The sequence below is a fragment of the Cupressus sempervirens genome, chromosome 10 (assembly GCF_028749045.1).
Source record: "Cupressus sempervirens isolate cs-2001-9-10 chromosome 10, ASM2874904v1, whole genome shotgun sequence".
Taxonomy (NCBI): Eukaryota; Viridiplantae; Streptophyta; class Pinopsida; order Cupressales; family Cupressaceae; genus Cupressus; species Cupressus sempervirens.
Genome location: NC_143127.1, coordinates 12,988,958 through 13,001,680, shown reverse-complemented (window position 1 = coordinate 13,001,680; position 12,723 = coordinate 12,988,958). Strand labels below are relative to the sequence as shown.

Here is a 12,723-nt window from a genome sequence, read left to right as displayed (position 1 = left end):
TGAGCATACAGAGGTATTTTTCCAATCCGAAAGAAGCGCCGAAAATCTGGTTCTGAGACAGAGACATTAGTGAAGGTATTTTTAAGTTTTGATGCAAATTTGTTGCTCGTTTTTTAATTGAAGTCCGAAGTTGTGTTTTTGACTATGGCATGCATATCTTTTGCGTCCCATGTCAGTTTTTTGAAAACGTTATATTTTTGGAAAGCTGGTTTTGTCATCTTTTCAAAAATGTAGTCCTTTTCCTTAGATTTTGGCCCATGCTCCTATCATATTTTTGGCGTTTTTTTCTCTATGATGGATATCTTGGGTGTTTCAGGTCCGAGAATTGTTTTCCTGGCATGATTTCTTTTGTTTTTGGTTGTACTTTTTTTTTGTCAGCTTTTTTCCTATTTAGATCATTGTAAACATCATTTGCAAGCACTTTTGTATACGCACTGAGATAAAGTGTCACTTTTGCATTTCAGGTTCATGCACTATTTTTATAAAGCACCATGGGGGGGATAGTTGTTTGTTGTTTTAGGCCTTCTCCCTTTGTCAAGTGAGTGTCCCTTCCATGACATTAGCCCCATGCAGCGTCGTTGTGACCGTGTCTTTATAGGTGTTTGTAACTCTTCCTCTCTCGTCGTTCTTGGTTCGTCTATAGAAGATTTTTGGCCCACCTTCTCAGTTGCTTGTCATCTCACCCCGTCTGCATTAAGGGGGGGGTTATGTTGTTGTTCTAATGCATCCGTGGTTCAATGATTCGATAGTGTGAACTATGTATTCAGTGGTTGATCCTATATACAAGGCGATTGCAGTGGCTGACTACCTATGCATTTCGGCGAGATGGATCATCTACTATATAGATACGCTCGGTTCGTGCCTTCTTCCTCCTTGGAGGTTCTTCAAATTAGCAGTTTTCTTTTTGATGGCAGATTTGCGGCTTCTTCATGCTTCAGTGATGCTCTTCATGATCACTCCTTATTCTTGTTTTTAGGGGACATTCCCCTAGTTGGAGGCTTCTTCAGTTCTTCACTAGGTTCTTACCTCTTTTTGGGGGAGGGTTTTCCCACGTGGTTTTCTCTCTTTCCCAGTTTTCAGAGGTTGCACCTCTTTGCATTTGTACATGGGTACCTAACATGGCCTTGTTGCTGGGACTCATTCTGCATGCATGCATTTCTTAGTTTTGTGAGCTTAAGGCATTTCCCTAAGTTGCACTTAAGGTGGGGTGTTAGAGTAAATAATTAATTATTAATTATTTATTCTATTTACTTGAGCTTACTTAAGTAAATGCATTTCATTTATTAGTTGTAGTCTAAGAGTTTGTTATAAGTTGATGACAATACAGGAATTTGTTCTCTCCTAAGTCATACTTATCCTCTCACCCTGTTCGAGGATTTTCCACCTTATGTGGATGTATGCTTAGTTGTCAGACTTATCTCCTAGCGTCTTCTAGCTTGTTCTAGAAGATTCCTTGAGCTCTTTATATTCGAGCTCCCTCATTGTATTTATCAACACATTCCAGCATATTGTAAATACATATTTTCTTGTGTTTGCATATTTCGTGTCTCTCATGTCCGTTTAGAGTTTTTCCATTGCTCCACGCTCTTCTCTCCTTGGCTTCCCTTTGACAAGTTATTGCATGCAGGTGATCTTGGGCGTCTTCAGAGTTGGATTTCATCAACTCCAACACAAAGGGTATGTCCCTTAAAGGGACATGGCCCTCTCTAGATCAGTCCATACAATAAATAAATCGAGGCCCATAAGAAGATCACAATAATGGTAACATAACAATTAGTTATGATTAGTACAAACATGTTTTTCCCCAAGGATCACTGCCGTATTTATTTGTCAAGTGTAGTATATAAACTGCCTTCGTATGGTATAAGGAGAAGTTCAAGGTGCGGTCTATACTTCTCAGGCCAATATGAATATAATGTTAAATATTTAACACTCCCTCCTAACTTGATAATCATACTGAGAGATAACATATCTAGTATCATCAATTACGATGAATAAGCATAGATTGATAATCTATATCTATATGAATCTTCTGAGCAAATGATATCATGGAACACATGATAATAAGTCATATAACCACCTTGTGATATGAATTATCACTTATACTAGTGATATCAATATTGCATGAAATGCAATACAGACAGGATAAATCTGAAGAACAATTAAATTCTTCATTTATCCAGGTTGTAACTCATAGGAATTGGCAATCCTATATCACAACTTGATCTTGAGTTAAGATCTACCAGAACACAGGATAAAGTCTGAAGAATAAATTCTTCCTTTATCCAAGTTGTGATTCAAAGGCATGGAAATGCTTAAATCACAAATGATTTTGAACTCACCTAGATCTAACAGTAGTTATATACTGTTCAACACATTATCTAAAAAATTGTCATCTCTCATAATGTCTTTTTATACAAGTATTCATTACCTCAAGGATCATCACCTCTTAAATAATGAATACAAATGGTGGAGCCCATAACAGTCAATAGCCTAACAATAAAATTATTTTATTAATAATTTAAAGAATACAATGAATTACAATTCAACCATACCAAGTCTTTTCCTGAAGTAATCTATCTTCACTCTAGAGAGAGATTTGGTGAGAATATCTGCTATCTGATCTGCAGTGCAAATGTATTCTAATTTTACAGTATTCCTGTCTACCATATCTCTTACATAATGGTAAGGAATTTCAATGTGTTTGGACCTATCATGAAAAACTGGATTCACCAAACGCTTGATGGAACTCTAATTATCACAATGAATAATCGTAGGATTCATGGCTTGCCCAAATAATCCCACAAGTAACTTTTTAAGCCAAACTGCTTCCCGAGAGGCCTTTGTTGCTGCAATGTATTCGACTTTTGTGGAACTCTGTGCTATTGAAGATTGTTTTCTACATATCCAAGATATCATTGCTGATCCTAAACTAAAACAGTAACCTGAAGTACTTTTTTTGTCTTTAACACTTCCACCCCAATCTGAGTCAATGAACCCATGTAAATCTAAGTCAACTTTCTCATATTTGAGCCCAAGATTAAGAGTGCCTTGTAATTATCTCATAATGTGTTTGACTGCAACTAGGTGAATCTCCTTTGGCTCACACATAAACTGACTTAAGGCATTAATAGCATAGCAAATATCAGGTCTTGTATTTACCAAGTACATAAGGGACCCAATCATATGTCTGTATAGAGTAGAATCTATGGAAGGTTATTTTGTTGCTGCTTCTTTAAGTTTATGAGATTAGTCTTCATTGGAGAAGACATCGACTTGCAATTCCACATTTCAAATCTCTTCAAAATATTTAATGTACACTTCCCTTGATTAAGTATAATGCTATCAGAATTCTGTCGTACTTCCAATCCTAGGAAGTAATGAAGGAGTCTCAAGTCTTTCATCTAATTAGAGCTTTCTTGCATTGATCTATGAGATGATCCTCTCCTATTATTAGTAAATCATCAACATACAATATCAAAATTACCATATCATCTTTATCCCTTTTATAATATATATTTGGATCGGCTTCATTTTTTGAGAAACCTAAGCCAATGAGATACTTCTCAATTCTTTCATACCAAGCCCTTGGAGCTTCTTTAAGCCCATAAAGAGCTTTCTTGAGTCTGCAAACAAAAACATTAGGATCATGAGTTTCAAATCCTCGAGGTTGCTCCAAATATACTTCTTATAGTAATCTTTCCATTCAGGAATGCTGTTTTTACATCCATCCGATGCACTTTCCATCTTGTCGATGTTGCGATAGCTAGGACTGCTCTTACAGAGGTGTATCTGGCAACAGGAGCAAAGGTTTCTTCATAATCAATTCCTTCTTTTTGAGAGAATCCCCTGGCTACAAATCTGGCTTTATATTTTTCAATGCTACCACCAATAGCATGCTTTACTTTAAATATCCATATGGAAGAAACAACAAATTTTTCTTCAAGTCTTGGAACAACTTCCCATTCTTCATAATAGATTAGTATTCTTTTGTCATAGCTTCCTTCCAAGCTGTATGTTTAGTAGCATCTAAAATATTGGTAGGTTTTGATTTAGACAAATCATTCATGTTTGATGTATGAATGGAAAATCTTTTGGGTCTTTTGCTTTCTCAGACAGTTCCAAAAGGTGCAACAAAGTCTTGTGCTGCCTCTATTGTCTAATGACCCAAAGTGGTCTTTTCTTAGAATTTTCAGTTTCCTCAAGATTAAGATTTTGAATTTCATCTTCAATTTCTTCAATGTTCTCCCTCTGAGACTCAGTTTCGGTATTTCTTTCAGAACTAGGTAAAGGAGAGGGTTCCTCAGAACTTAGGGCCCTTTTGAATGCTAGATCTTCAAAAATTACATCCCTACTAAGTTCAATATTTTTCTATCTAGCTATGAAAATCCTATATGCTTTGGATGTTTCACTATACCCTACAAAATACCTTTTCTCCCAAAGGGTTCTATTAGTTCTCTTTTTTTTGGAACATGGATATATACAAGGCACCCAAAAATCCTAAGATGACTTATATTGGGTTAAAGTTGCTACAATAAAGTGCCACCTGCTGAGTTTTCAACTACCTTCCTAATTTTGGATCAAGCGTAGGAGAATGTTTTCAATATCTTTTTTGTATATGTCTTGCCTTTTTCTTTTCCATTAAGTTGTTGACATGTGTCCTCCTCCCATCTGTAGCTTGTTGCAATTCTATATAAGGATTTCTAGGATGAGGAGTAGAGGTCGGAAGTCTGTATATTTTTCAATTTTATGTTATTTTACAGTCCATCCAGTTTTTTGTGATTGTATGAATGTGTTCAGGCTTGTGAATTTGAAAGAACGGTGAATATGAATGTTTAAATTGCCAAGTTTTGAGTTATACTGTGAGTCTATATCAGTATTGTGTTCATTTTCAAAAGAAATTCAGCATAACTGTGTATCTGAATTTTGTCTCCTTCCTTGCATATCTGTGATCTTGAGATTGAAATGAGCAATGTTCATTCAATTCAATACAATTCAAATAAGTTGTATCTCTTATTGATTACTTTAGTTCAAAAAATTAAGTAACTGCTTTCAGTAAGTGGTAGGGTTTTGGGTATATAAGGAGGATATGATAAAAATGAGATTCAAAGTCCACTGTTGACAAATTTAATTGCAAGTCAATTAAATAGGTCTAAGATTGCTGATTTTGACTCTATATAACAATAGATAAGGCACTGATCAATTAATCTTAGTTGCAAGTTGATGGTTTATATAGTTGCAAAATGCATACATCAATCAAAATCAAATTTCCATTTTATGTAATGAAGAACTAAAGTTGCTGGTCAGCCCTTATTTGTAATAGTTTTCCTCTTGATTATAAGTAGCCATTGTGATCAAGAAGTTTACTACAAATCTAAGAAGAAATTGTGACCAATATCTACTAAAAGGGATAAGTTTGAGGGAAAAGGTATTAATAAGTAAGTGTCGGAAGAGAAAATCCAAATCATCAATCACCTTCATATCCTTGAGGTTCACCCACCTTGGACCTGCAGAGCCTAAAGAGTAGGGAGTACTCCGTATTCTGTTGAAGTTGGTCAAGAGCTGAGACTGATCATACTAAATATAGGATCTAGCTAATCCTTGGGTTTGTTTATGTCTTATGCATTCTGGTATTGGGTTTAAAGTACCTAGTAGTCCAAGAAAACAACCAATATCTACTAAAAGGGATAAGTTTGAGGGAAAAGGTATTAATAAGTAAGTGTCTGAAGAGAAAATCCAAATCATCAATCACCTTCATATCCTTGAGGTTCACCCACCTTGGACCTGCAGAGCCTAAAGAGTAGGGAGTACTCCGTATTCTGTTGAAGTTGGTCCAGAGCTGAGACTGATCATACTAAATATAGGATCTAGCTAATCCTTGGGTTTGTTTATGTCTTATGCATTCTGGTATTGGGTTTAAAGTACCTAGTAGTCCAAGAAAACAACCAACAACATGTTTGGCTTCTTGTTCTCTTACTTTCTCTAAATACTTCATCAGGGTTCACATTATTTTCTTCAATCATTTTTCTTGCCCATTGAGGCATTTTCTTGTTGTTAAGAATTTTAGCATTCTCAAAATTAGATGATGGAGGTTCATGATCGTCTATAATATTCTCCCCTCTAATTCTCAATTGTATGATTTTCATCTAATTCTGTAATTGGATCATCTTCAGCACTTAAAGAGAGTTTGTAGGCTGCATCTTCAAATTTGACATCTCTATTGATTTCAATAGATCTTTGTCCTAGGACATAGACTATGTATCCTTTAGTGGTTTCACTATAGCCAACAAATATGCCTTTCTTCCCGAAGGGTTCTAGTTTAGTTTTCTTTTCCTTGGGAACATGAATGTATACGAGACAACCAAGGATTCTTAAATGGCTTAAATCTATCTTATTCCCTGTAAAGGCTTCTTCAGGTGTTATATTATCTAAGATTGAATGAGGGCATTTTTTTTGGATGTACACAGTTGTATTTGAGGCTTCAGCCCAGAATGAGATATGTATGTTTGGATCATGCATCATGGCTTTTGTGGCTTCAATGATGGTTCAGTTTTTTCTTTCTATAACTCCATTTGTTGAGGATTATAAGGCACTGTACTCTCCCTCTTAGTCCCAACAGAAATGCAAAATTCCTTGAAGTTTTCAAATATATTTTCACCCCCATTATCTGATCTTATAGTCTTTATTTTCTTCCCGATTTGATTTTGTACTAAGGCTTTAAATTCTTTGAATTTCAACAATACTTCATTTGATCCTTTAAGTTTTAGGGAATATATCCAAGTTTTCCTAGAATAATCATCAATAAAGATTACGTAATACAAAAATCCCGCTAGTGAGTGTGTTAACATTAAACCACATTAATCAGTGTGGACAAGTTCTAGTACATTTTTAGACTTCTGTACACTTGCAGAAAAAGACCCTTCACTTGGAGAAAAAGACCCTTTTGTGTTCTTTCCTAGAGCACATCCTTTACAAATTCCAATATGTTCAGTTTTTAGATGAGGTAATACAATAGTGATCTTTCCTATAGTAGATAGGGCACTATACGAAAGATGTCCTAATCTTCTATGCCAAATTTCATTATAATTTGAGACTTCATAGCTTAGTGCATGTCTTTGATTGTTACATAGTTTGTATAAACTACCATCTCTAGATCCTATAGAAATAGCATTCTTATTGTTAGAATTTTTAGGCCAAAGTTGAACTTAATGTTCATGAAAGATGACTTGATATCTTTGATCAACTAGGTCTGAAATATCTTGATACCTGGTACAAAGAGAACATCTTTTAATTTTAAGGTAACTCTGGTTCTTATTTGAATTGAGCAGGTCTCAATTCCCTTCACTAGATAGGTGGAATTGTCTCCAATTGTGACTTCTTTAGTTGAATGTCCGTCAAAAGTTTCAAACTGGTCTCTAAATCCAGTTATGTGTCTTGATGCTCCGCTATCGATAATCCAGGTGTTTCTATTGAGTTTAATTCATTTGATAAGGGTAAGAAGATTAAAGCATTCTCAACTTCCTTGACTTCAGCTATGGTTGCTTGAGCTTTCTTCCTTTCTGGACAGAACCTGTGTGTATGTCCAAACTTATCAAAACTGTAGCACTGGACCTTAGAGAGATCTCTAGTTTTGTGATGTTGGTAGTTATTTCCTCTCTTTCATTTAAATTTCTTTTTCTTCCCTTTGTTTCTTGAACTTGCATGTAGTGCTTGAATTTCTCCCTCTTTATTTGGACCAATCACTTTTGAGATTAGTCGAGATTCTTCTTGAATGCAATCATTCTTGAGTTGATCGAATTTAGGTAGTGAAGGTCAACTAATGCATTGGATAAAAGATACCCATGAGATTGGTAATTCTCTAAGGGCTATTAGAGATAGTTCCAAATCATCTACATTATTTCCAATAGTAGAGAGTTGGTCTCTCAATTTGGAAATTCTTAAAAAAATACAATGAAATTGTTTCCCCTTTAATCATTTTGATGTTCAAGAGTTGTTGCTTTAAGGTAAGTAATCTTCTTGCATTGTTGATTTCATATGTATTTCGGATGGTCTTAAACACTTCATAAGCAATTGGCAGTTTTTATATATATGGAAGAATATGATCTTTGACAGCATCAATGATTATTTTCTTAGCCTTGTTATTACGTGTCTTCCATGATGTCTTATATGATTCATCTTCAGGCATCTTCTTGTCTTCTTCTATGTAGGAATCCAATTCAAGTTCTTGAAATATTGCTATAATTCAAATTTTCCATGAAACAAAATTTGAAGTGGCTTTGAGTTTATCCTCAACTCTAACACCATTCACCATGATTGCTCCTCCTTTATTTCTGACTGTAAATCTGATATTTTTATTCAAACTTTTACTATATTTATTCTTCTCTAACTAGCTCTGATATTATGTTAAGGACTATGGATCTGTAATAGAGAGAATAGGAGTTCTTTTAATTTATGAATATATCTGATGGGCTATATTACAGTCCTTGTATATTGCTTTCAGATTTCAAGTCAAACTTAGTATGGATCTCTTTATCACAACTGAGATAAAATCTCAGATAAATCTGAGAATATTATAATCACAAAGTAATATATGTATGAGCACACAACTGTACTCTACAATATCTTTAATACCTGCTGAGTATATTATTAGTTTGAGTGATATATATATAATAAGGATCAACTTCTTGCTTCGGTAATGAGATTGTCGATTTTATTGATCTCATTCCAACCAAGCATTGATTCTTATATTTATATGATTTCAATAGTTGCATTCACATAGGGGCATGACCCTTAAGTGGCTCATGCCACATAGGGTCATGACCCTACGTGGATGTAATCGTAGATTAGTTACCGATAACAACAGTCCACCCTTAACTATCATGTGAGGTGGAGATTATCATATTCTAAAGTATTGATCATACTATATGAATCGATATAGTTTGCATTTCCAATACCCGATCATTGGGTGAGTGCAAAGGAAGATTATTATTCTGGCGTAGGGAGACAAGAACTTGGTTCACTTTATATATATATATGATTATAAATATAATAAATCTTTCATACAATTATATATATATATACTTAGATCAATCATCTATAATGTTGTTTGCTTCAATCTCAATGAAGCTACTTCCTTAACATAATACTCAGTTTTTTAAATCTTGTTGATCCATGTTGCCAATTTTGATGATAGATAGAAACATCCCCTTCGGTATAGAATATGCTGAAAGATCATTTCTTTATATTTGGCTTCAATGACGGCTTCTTCTCCATACCTTTGACATTGATAACACTTATAGTTTTGTTCATCCTTTGACATCAATGACAATACTTCCATCAATAAATGACCAAGCATTGCCATTTCACAAAGAAAATTTATAAAGTTTGCAATAGCTTCCAAGTTTCCATCATTTAAAATACCAGATTGAGAATAGACTACAGCAAAAACCAATTAATTAATCAATGAATCAGTTTTATCTTGTCACTTCAAACAAATGAACTGCAATTCTTTGTTGTTCATAAAAACCCTCCCAGGCTGATAAAACATTTTTGTAAAAATGTTTCTAATGAAACCTCCAATTATACCCAACACAATAGCTGGTTCAATGCACTGATAACATTCTATTATCCTTAACTAGATGTTTTCTCCAAAAAATGCTCAAAAACGCATTACAGAAATTTTAAAACAGATTTGCATGCAAAGATTTCCCATACATTCAGAAAATACAACAATCCAACAGAAAGAAAATATATTCTAAAAATAATATTGCTTTACAATCCCACAGCAAAATAATGCTATAACCAATCTTAAACACAAAAATACAGTCAGATTGATAATAAGGAAATAAATGTTTAAACACGAGTGCAATACCCATGTGAGATCTCTAGCAAGACAACGGGTTTCCGTCTACTACCTCCGAGCTCAAGGGTTTCCATCCTCAAATTGGCTGAAAGCTAAAAGCTTCCCAAATAATTCTTCAAGAGATAAAATGAAATCCTAATCACAAAATTTAAACACAACCTGGTGACCCTTCACATTCCCTTATCTGTTTTCTTTATTTTTGTTTTCAAACAATATTTTTACCCCACTTAAGGAAATAAAGTGCTCATATATAATAAAGTGACATAAACAATATGAACTTAAGTTATAAAGTAACATTATAATAAATCAATTAAATCTTTGGGCATTAAAATCACTAATTAGATGGACTCAGATAAGCATGTGTAATAGCTCGCTAGAAAGGTCTCAACAAGACACTCCCAGTCCAACCCTGAAATGCCAATAATGTTGAGCAGGCTGACTTACTAAAAATAGTGTCTGAAAACCCCCACTGAAATGACCTCAATTGGCCGACAATTAGAATTGCCTAGGCCAAAACACAATCTGGACATATAGAGAAAACCCGGTTAGCCCACTAAACCATGGCAACACGGGCTAACCATACAAGAAACTCGCTGTCCTAGACATGACAGCTTGATTTGAGGGGGTGGATACTACGTGAAGTTGGGAATTGTTTCCCAAAGAGGGGTGGAATCCAGCCTAGTATGGGAAATTTTCTTGCAAACTCCACAATTCAACACTTAGCCATTTTCAGCTCAAGAGGCAAGAGGATTTAAACAAAAATATTAAGTTATATTTGTATAAATATTGTCAGTATGTTTTAGATAGGTTTCAGATTCAAAGGAGTTCAAGTGCAGATTCTAGATCTTGGGGTTTTTTTTAAAACATCCAAAATCAGCCAAATTTCATTATTCAACACACCTTCAGCATTTAAACATCCCGCAACCTATCCTAGCATTCTACAGTTAAATTGAAGCTCAAACAAGGATTTTCTAAAGGTTTTGACTCATTCCAACATAAATCACTTGGCTTTGATTCCATACTCCTAAAAAATTTAGCTCAACACCCATTCACACCCTAGACAAACATGACTTCCTTGTAGACCAAAATTGCTTAAACTCGCTCCCTCAACTTGGAGACTTGAAAATGTTGCCAACTAAAACCACCTAAGACAACTACAACTACCACTGCTAAAGCAAAAAGAGGGGGTCCCCATTTGCAATGGAGCGATGGTGTGAAAACCTCACAATAGTTACAACACCTCAATTGTGAACTACATTAAAGTTTCATAATAACTAATTGATATTTTTCATTTGAGCATGTCTGTGTATTTTTATTTTTATTTTGTTGTTAGGTCAACCAGACTTGCATCCAACCCAATCATCTTGAGGTGACTTCTGAAGGTGTGATTGCAACTTTCTAGCATGGGTTTTAGTCAAAGTTGGTTCCTATAGAGGCAATCCAATACAGAAAAGGCTAAAAATATAAAGTGTACGATCCTTGATGTTGCTGGTGTGAACGAGTTGAATGTCTTAGTTTCACTGAGCCCATCATGCATATGATAGGTTTTACTCACATAAATAAGCCATCTTTGCGAAAGGTATAGAATGGGATTAAATTAACAATTCAAAAATAGAAACTTTTCAATGACCACTTCTACAAAGAGGTACAAACAATTTGTATAGAGCAATGTAACAAAATGACCACCCCTCTATATTTTCTTGCACTTGCATTGACTCCCAAATCTCATAGTGACAAAATCCTTGCTATGTCATCAAGTGTGCCACCATACAAAGATACAAAAGTCAGAGATGGGTTTAGAAAAGCAATTGCAAAACTCTTCCTTGAACGTGAAATGGAGGAATCACTTACAAGTGGTTTTGATGATTTTGTAGCTTCTAACTGTCAAAGTGCTTCCTCTCTATGACAAGCATTAGAAGGATGTTCATGCTTGGTCATCTCAACAGCCAAGCATTACCACTCCTCCAATCTCTTGCAAGAAAACTTTTAAGTTTATTGAATGCAAGTTTCTTGATTTTTATTGCACTCTCTAAATTCATATTTTTAAGGACTTTAAAAATAATAAAAATAATAGACTTCAAATTTAAATTGTATTTACAAGTTTATAATTGTAAGCCTCTCATTTTTGTTTCGATAGGTTTCTACTTCCTCTCCATATGAGCAAGATTGGAGTACCAGCTACTTTATCTACTCGGTGAAACACAACAGATTGGTCACAAGGCAGAGGAGCTAGCTTATGTGCATTCCCACTTCTACTCTCTTAACCATAGATTGAATGAGTACAACAAAGGGGGAATGAAGTTGTGGGATGTGCATCCAAAGTCAACTGATTTGGATTTTTCATCTGCCACAAAATCTTTACTTTCTGGTGAGTTGTATATCCAACATGCTTCTAGTGCAAGTGGTAGTGGAATTGTTTGTGGTTCTACTAGTCTAGCTACATTATCTAATGTCAATGATGATGTTGATGTTGGTCTCCATGATGACCCATATGATGCTGATTATTAATAAAATATTTTTATTGTTGAACCAATGAGCAATAAATTCAATATATCATATGTTTTGTTTACCATATGGGTTTTGTTTACCATATGGATGATATGTAGTGTTCTGAATTTTATTCTTATGTTTTGTTTTTTACACTGCAGATGTGCATGTATCTATGAAAGTAATGTTCTTTTTTGTACAGACATACTGTACCTGTTTCAATTTGGCAACTTAATGACAGTATTTGATGCTCTCTAAGTAAATCCAAAACTGGTTAACTAACTAATGGATTATCGATCATAATTATGTATAAGTTCAAATCAACAACAAATTGGCACTGATGTTGGATATCTACATTTGTCCATGCATATTCC

General features: G+C 34.6%; 1 protein-coding gene across 2 annotated transcripts in view; it reads right to left on the bottom strand.

Annotated features, from left to right (window-relative positions):
* The window catches only part of LOC149532320 (Small GTP-binding protein), a 317,802-nt gene that overhangs the window by 235,070 nt on the left and 70,009 nt on the right, over positions 1-12,723 (bottom strand). The window lies entirely within an intron of this gene.